Source organism: Brachyhypopomus gauderio, chromosome 1 (assembly GCF_052324685.1).
Source record: "Brachyhypopomus gauderio isolate BG-103 chromosome 1, BGAUD_0.2, whole genome shotgun sequence".
NCBI lineage: Eukaryota > Metazoa > Chordata > Actinopteri > Gymnotiformes > Hypopomidae > Brachyhypopomus > Brachyhypopomus gauderio.
In genome coordinates this window covers 43,556,541-43,564,438 of record NC_135211.1, presented here as the reverse complement: position 1 = coordinate 43,564,438, position 7,898 = coordinate 43,556,541, and the positions used below count along the sequence as shown (strand labels likewise).

Genomic DNA, 7,898 nt, shown 5'->3' with positions numbered 1-7,898 from the left:
ACTGGCCTCATATAGCAAACAAATTAAACATGACTGAGCTCAGGTTTAATTCCAACGACTGCAGGCTGCACTGCAGTGTCTCGTTGTATATGGTTTGACATTAACAAATATAAAAATGAGTATGAGGTCGACCACTGAAACAAACATCAAACTTAAACCAAAACTAAGAATTTGGATGTACCGGTACAAAAAAAAAATTATTAATCACATTAACAATCAAAAATAATTTACTCTCAGATTGAGCCTTTTGACCACAGCACCTCTAGCACCACACACACACACACACACACACACACACACACACACACACTATTTTGAATACTGGAATGTTGGCGGCTCACCCATCAGGAGTTCTACCCCCTCTTCTCACTCTGACTACCCAGTTCAGAGTTTTAGGGTAGATGTCCTGTAATTGGCTGTACTCAACACTAGGGCTGAACGATTAATTGCATTTGCGATAATTTCGCGATTTTTAAAAACGCGATTGTCTAATCGCACAGGCTGCGATTTAAACTGGTCACGTGACTTGGGAGCGAGCCGAGGACGAACGGAGCAAACCCGAGCAGGAGGCAGGGAGGTGGAGAAGTGAAGTTAACACAGCGCACTTTAACTTGTTGCACAATGGCTTCAGGCTCGACAGAAGCTGACACTACTGAAAGTCTAATACCAAAGAGGGGCAGCACATCAGTTGTGTGAAATTACTTTGACTTTTAAAAGATGCTGCTCATCGTCAGGTCTGTGTAAAACGTGCCTTGCTACTGTCGCTACGACGCGAGGAAACACTACAAACCTTCTTCAGCATTAAAAAAAACACCACAAAGCCTCATATTTGTAAGGCTAAAATGCCAACGACCAGTGCTGCATCTTCAAATACGCAAAAGTGTTTCTCTGTGCTTATACAGCTTTAGTATGCGGTGAGCAGCGAAATACCGTAAAATCACGCATATAGGCGCAATTAAGATTTAAAGTGCGGATGAATCGCGAAAGCGCGGATAGCTTGACCGCGGTCCAGCAGACAGGGTTCACTGACCGAACCGTTTGAAAGTGTAACTCCTTATGGATATAATTGGAAGTGGCACGCTGAAATAACTCGGGCAGTAACGGAGTTCATAGTGAAAGACATGATGTCCTTTAATGTAGTGAACAATCCCGGCTTCATGGCTTTGTTAAACACACTGGATATGCGCTACCAAATGCCCTCACGCACATATTTTAGCCAAGTTGCTATACCTGCAGGGTTGCCAACTCTCACGCATTGAGCGTCTTAGACTAAAAAGTTAGTAGTTCGCTCTGGCGCCAACCACAGGCGATCGATCGATCACGATATAATAATAATTAAATTTAGTCCATTTTTTACACACACACCCCCCCCCCCCCCCGGCAACCCTGTATCTGAGCTGTATAAAAAATGCCGAAACAGAGTTTCCTGAAGTGGAACAATGGGAAAAAATCGCGATTTTAAATCGCAATCGCAATTTATAGATAAAAAATTGCAATTAGATTATTTTCCAAAATCGTTCAGCCCTACTCAACACCATCCCGTCCATTCTTCCAGTCATCCACATCCAGCATTCACATTAGCCACGCCCCCAAACTCTGCCCCTCCCAACCTGTGGGCGTGGCCATCAATACATGTGCAGTACTGTTCACCATTTGAAACACACTCTGCTCTGCTCTAGCCAGCCTGAACCCCCACACGTTGAGTCCAAGCATTTTGGTCTGTTCAAGTTCTCTAAATCATTTAGCTTGTATGCCATATCTGGCCCTCCCTCATGTATGTGTGCTGTGTGGTGTAGCATGCACAGTCCATGAAGTCATCTGTACCCGTGGGGTTAGTAAGAAAATGCGCAAGAATCAGTTCTGTCTTAATATCTCCTGTGGGACAGGTGCTCAGTTGCCACCCATATGCATGAAAGAGCGGGTCTCATGACAGCTGCATAGCTTGTACCGAATCAGATAATTGAACTTTCAGACCGTCCGGTCCGACTTAAATCTGAAGACTCGCAAACGTATTAGGCATGCATTTAATACCAGCAACAAAACGCTAAATTTAGTCCCCATCTCCTATAATGAGTAGGTGAGGGGAACAGAGAACGACTCCGTGACTGTGTTCCTAAAGCACCAACCGACAGGAGATACCTGCCACTCACATGTGGTGACTCACTACACTCAGGATACTTTAATAACAGAATGGCTTGCACCAGAGTGTACACACAAAAAGCTATTTCAGTTCCTCCTACTATTACAGTAAGCCTCAATGATCAATATCAGCAGCATAACTGTCTTCATACTGTCAACCATATTTATTTTGCAAAAACTCAACAGCAGATTTAATCACTTTATCATTTTCTTCACTGTCATCAGCGTGTATAGGCAAAAGTAGTTCTTCATTGCAAAGCATTTTATCATTATCAACAGTATCAGCATGTGTTAGCGAAAGCATTTCCTTCATTGCAAAGCATAGGAAAAAATGTTGTGTCCTACCTGACCCTTTCGGAGCGTCACCAGCCGACCCCTCCTCCCGTCAGTCGTCATCCTCCTACTGGTGGTTTCTGTTTCTCTTGCTTTGTCTTTTTCTGCAGGCATTCTCGTGCCCAATGTCCACTTTCCCCACAGACATAACATGTGTGGTCCTCATCATCCTTCTGGCTGTTCCCTTTCCCACGACCTTTCCCTCTGTTCTTCTTTCCTCGCTTTTTCCAGTCTGTGCGATTGTCTCGTCTCGCTGCTTCATGACTTGTCATTATCTGAGCCACTGCCAGGTGCCTGACTTAACTTTTGTAACACCGGTAATGTCTCGTGTTGGTCTGCTTTGTCCTGCTGCCTCCGTCTCTGGGCATGTCACACGTCCAGGTGTTGATGGGACAGTCATCCAGTCTGGGTGGCACGGCGGTGGAGGCTGTGCATGGGAGGGGAGTGTCCAGTCTTGGCTTGTAGCCTGCGCTGTAGCCTGTGCAGTCTGTGCTCCACTGTGTGCTGCCTCTGGGCTGGCCCACTGTGTTGAAGTTTAAGGAAGTGGTTTTGGGGTCTCCATGATGCGTGATGTCATTGGTCTGACTTCCACCAGACACGGCGGTGTCAAAGTCTCGGGAAGTGCAGGTGGTAGGGGTGGGAGGAGCCTGGGTCGCTGCCGTCGCTGCAGTCTGGGGTAGTCGTTGGTTCTGTCGGGGCCGTCTGGGGTGTCCATCCAGGTCAGGACCTGTAAGACACTCAGAAAACTGGAGTTTGAAGTCCCTGCTGAACTTCATTTTTAGTTTTCGATTGCCACTTTTATTCCCATCTTTTTGCCTCCCTCTCCCACATGTCAAATGCTTCCCAGTTGACTTTAAACCCATTAAATTGTTCTTATCAAATTTCGTTTTAATGCTGCCATGTTAAAACTCCCTTCTGGTGGACGCCCCTTCACTGTCCATTTTTAAAACAAGTCTTAAAACCCACTTTTATTCATTGGCTTTTAACACAGCATGAGACTTTGTATGTTTTTTAGTTTTTTAGTTTTTACTGTTTTAGTTTTATTCTTTGATTTGTTCTATTGATTCCTTTTACAGTTTTAGTTAATATAGTTTTATCCATTTTTTGCTATTAGTTGTTTTATGTCTGTAATGTTTTCACAGTCTAACTGTGATATAAATTACTTATGGATAGCATCAATATGCTGCACTATGAGATAAACACAACCGGACACATTTGTTAGGTTCAGCTACTTCAACATGTGAGTTGTTTTATTCGCCGAGTGCCAACACATCATTCATCCGTGTTATAGCACCCCCTACAGGTGATGTAGAGGATGAACAGTTATAACACCAATACATCACAATGTCTAAATGTTCTATTCTTATGTACAGCACTTTGTTTCGGCTGCTGTTCTTAAAGTACTCTATAAATAAAGTTGAGTTGAGTTCCCCTGGAAAATCACCCTTTGAAACCCATACTTGAAATTGACTCAAACTCTCTGGCCCATAACGTTCTCTCATGTGTTTTACCAGGTTGGCTGCGCTGCACAATTACCGGCCCCTTACTCTTCACTTTTACTGTGGCACCTGCCCATTATACTGCTTCTGAGAAGAGAAACAATTACTCACCTACACTCTCTCATACAACACTCACGCAGAACGGGACTTTCACTCTCACTGGTTTTCTGCTAACTGTGTGCTCGTCAGCCCACAGTTATGCGCGGCCTACCTGGTGCTCGACTCCCAGCCGAGGGTGAAACTCCCAATCACTCGGTTATCCTGCCTGGTAACCACCAATGGTGCCACCTGTATACCCCCCCGTGGAGTTTGACCGCCAAACCTCTCGACTCTCATCGAGTTAGATCCCCTGATCTTGACAGTTTCCTACGAACTGCGTCTGGCGTCGCCTGTGTATGCACGCACCAAGAGAGAAGTCACAAACTCTGCAATAAGTTTATCTAAACACTTTAGTTGTACTGACCAGGGTTTAATTAATTTATCTGTAGTTCGTTTCTGGGAAAACTCAGTCGCTGAGGAGGCAGTCACCTGCGAGTCCCACTCAACGTAAGTTGTCGTTGGCTGGATGAAGTAAGGCCTTTAGGAGCTAAGCGCTTAGATCTCTCAGGTGTGCCATTCTCAGTCGCGGAGTCCCATCTGGGGTGCCAAATTGTGGTTGAAATTTTGTAACCCTTAAATGGTGAGCACAGTAATAGTCAGAAGCAGTTGGGTAAGATAATAAAGTAAAATGAATTTATTCAGCAAGTATGGATTAATCCAGAGTTCTCAGTTAACAGACACACAAGAGCATCTGCAAAAGAGAGCTAATCCCCCCTCCAAACTCCCATCTCTTATATTTTAATTCCTAAGCACACAAGGTGTTCACGAGGTGAACATGAGGTGATTAAATCATATGATTGGATAAACTTGACATATCACACATGATTGGACAAATGTATATTGACCCCTCCCCTCGCACGCCCCATCCACGCTTGGTGATCTCATGATGGTCTGAGAGCCGACATGGCCACTTCCATGTTGAGACTAGGAGATAAGCTGGCATCTCCAGCGAGGTCAGTTTAGGAACATCAGAAGATTCCAGGAATGGGCCAAGGACATCCAGGGGAAAGACAATACAATTCTAAGGCATACTGAGCCATACCAGACACTGAATGGCTTCATGATTAACACATAACATATATATATATATATATATATATATATATATTTTTTTTTTTACCTATATATATATATATATATATATATATATATATATATATAGGTAAAAAGCTCTAGCTTATACATCTATCATGTGACTATTGTGTTTAACATATACTAATAAAGCATAGCATTAAGGAAAAAACCAAGGATGGTCAGAAAATTTTATTAAATACAAATATAAACATACAGTAATTCACAGAACATGGGGTTCTTTGTGAAGTTCATTCTAACAACAAAATTTATTTATCTCAGCTACAAATGCAAAATGCTAGTAGACCTCTTTTATTTATATGATAGCGAGGTAGTTTCTGTCTCTGTTGTTTAGTCCAAGATTGAGTGTCTGGATGGGATGACGCTATAAAAAATAAACTTATTATTATTATTATTATCAAGCCCAACCTCGTCAACGTCCACAGGGCTGGAGATGACAGGTCCATGGTAACACACCTCAGAAGAGGAAGAGCACGGGGGGGAGGTATGTAGCTCCCAGAGGGCTCTCAACAGAACCTGCCTTTAAAAAAATAACTAAGTGACTTTTTAGGAGTGGCTCACACTGATTAGCTGATTGAATAGTGTCCTCGTAACCTGAACCTCTGTGCAACTCTGTGCCGTCCAAGAACGGGAAGAACCTGCGTCTCCAGAGGACCTCCAGGGTCAGTGTGACGTCTGTGGAGGTTTGTGTCTGCGCAGCAGAGCTGCTCTTATACCTGTGACTCCAAGATCATGATCACGGCAATAATGAATGCTGATCGCTTGGACCAGGGCTGTAATTACAACTGCAGTTATTACTGTAATCGGTTCCTGTAGGGTATAATTAAAACAGCCTGTCGTGAAAATGTTTTTGATTTGTCAGTCTAAGTCAATGGAGGACGGAACCCTGCAGAAGATCGGGGACTTCATCCAGAGTTCACCGTCCCTGCTCGGGAGCAAAGATCAGTGCCGGCTGATTTCACGCTTCAGTGGGGCGCACCCTCCTCGCCCCTCTGACACAGGGCTCCGCCCAGACAAGAAGATCATGGCCATGGTGAAACCCCCAGAGCCCCAGCCCTGCACGGAAATGAGCAACAAACCCAATAGGTTAAATCGCCAGCCCCAAAGCTCATCACCATTGGTTACACCTTCTCATCCAGTCAGTAGGGCTGCCCATAACTTCTTTACAGTGTTATCTTAGTGAACCTATTGTTATTAGGCTGACTGAAGTGATTTTGGGAATTGTAGTTTTCAAGCTATTTCCTGGTTTCCTTCGCAGATCATGAGAGTACATCAACGTGACAAAGAAATTGATCATCTCTGACAGTGCACTGTCAAGCGGAAATTTGATAGCTGCTAAAAGACAGCAGCTCTAGCTATATCCATAAACATTTTATGGTGCCCTACTGTTAATAAGAGTAAAGTCAAAAGTAGAATCTTGTGTAAATTATCATTTCTTTTTTTATTTTTGATGGAAGGTGTATATAAATGATTTAAGAAAGATTGTTTCAGTAGACAGGAAGCTCAAGTCCGATAGAAACTCAAGTCCAAACTCACGCACCCCTATATGAGTTCATTTGATGTACAACTACAGTTATCATTTCATTCCACATTTTGGACATTTTTGTGAATGTTGAGCAAAGGCAGCATCTGGAAGCATCATGTGATCATGCAAGGTGTAGAGGATCATCCAGGGAGTGTCCTGAAAGTGTGTGTGTGTGTATGTGTGTGTGTGTGTGTGTGTGTGTGTGTGTGTGTGTGTGTGTGTGTGTGTGTGTGTGTGTGTGTGTGAGGGCTGAGTGTGCTGGCTCATGTTCACATGGTCGTTTGTTACTGCTGTCAGTGGATGGAGGTGGTTGTCATCTGTAAAGAGCAGGTCGTAGATTTCAGGCGACACCTGCTGATCTCTGTTCACCGGTGCATCACCCGCCCCGTGCACATCTGAGGTCATCTGGAGTGACACTGCAACAACTCACCTCTCTTCCATTGCTTCTCTCACTCCCCCACCAAGGTCCAAAGTTCATTTTATTACCCCTGTGGCTCATCTTAAGTACCTGCGGTTCAACACAGGATGAAGACTCAGTTTTATGATGCCACAGTACTCACCTGTAATTTGCTGGGCACTATGGCGACTGTTTCTCATGTGTGTCAGCCGCTCTTCCAGTTACCTGAGCAGCTGACCTCTTTATTATTGTTGGAGCTCCTCTCTGTCCCTGTGTCTGCACACGTGTCCATCCCTGTGTGTCCCTCTGTGTGTACGAATACCCATCACAATCCCAGTATCAGTTCCCGTTTCACTCTGTTCCACACGCCACTCTCACCTGTAACTCATGTCTCTACCTTCAGCTGCCGTGTCACAGTGATGTCATCTCATGATTCATTTGAAATTGTTTTATTTTTGGTACATTTTTGCCAGAGCATAATAAAGCTGATTCTGGGAATAAAATAATTTCATTTAAAAATATTTCAGCTTTTCAGTTTCAATTTTTGTATTATTCAGATGAAATGTAAACATACGGATTCACCAATGTAACTGCAATTTATCTAATAACAGTCTGACGTATGGGAAGCGTCATTAAGTCCTTTCATAATGAATTAAATGTTATCAACTTAATGTCACCAACATGTCACCTGTTACGGTGACAGCTGTGGGCGTGCCGCTATGTTGTCTGCGTGCTGTTATGTCCATATTAGTACTTCCGTGGGTGTGGGTTGTCTGTGAGCGTGTTCGTAGTATCACCTGTGCCTTGTCTCGAG

The 7,898-nt window shown here is 43.8% G+C and overlaps 1 long non-coding RNA gene across 1 annotated transcript in view; it reads left to right on the top strand.

Annotated features, from left to right (window-relative positions):
- LOC143521604 (uncharacterized) overlaps positions 1-7,565 on the top strand; it is a 14,744-nt gene extending 7,179 nt beyond the window's left edge. Inside the window, exons 2-4 of the long non-coding RNA XR_013132801.1 lie at positions 5,588-5,646; positions 5,789-5,845; positions 6,025-7,565. This is a non-coding gene — a long non-coding RNA (uncharacterized LOC143521604). The remainder of the gene's footprint in view (positions 1-5,587; positions 5,647-5,788; positions 5,846-6,024) is intronic.
- Positions 7,566-7,898: the final 333 nt, after the last annotated feature.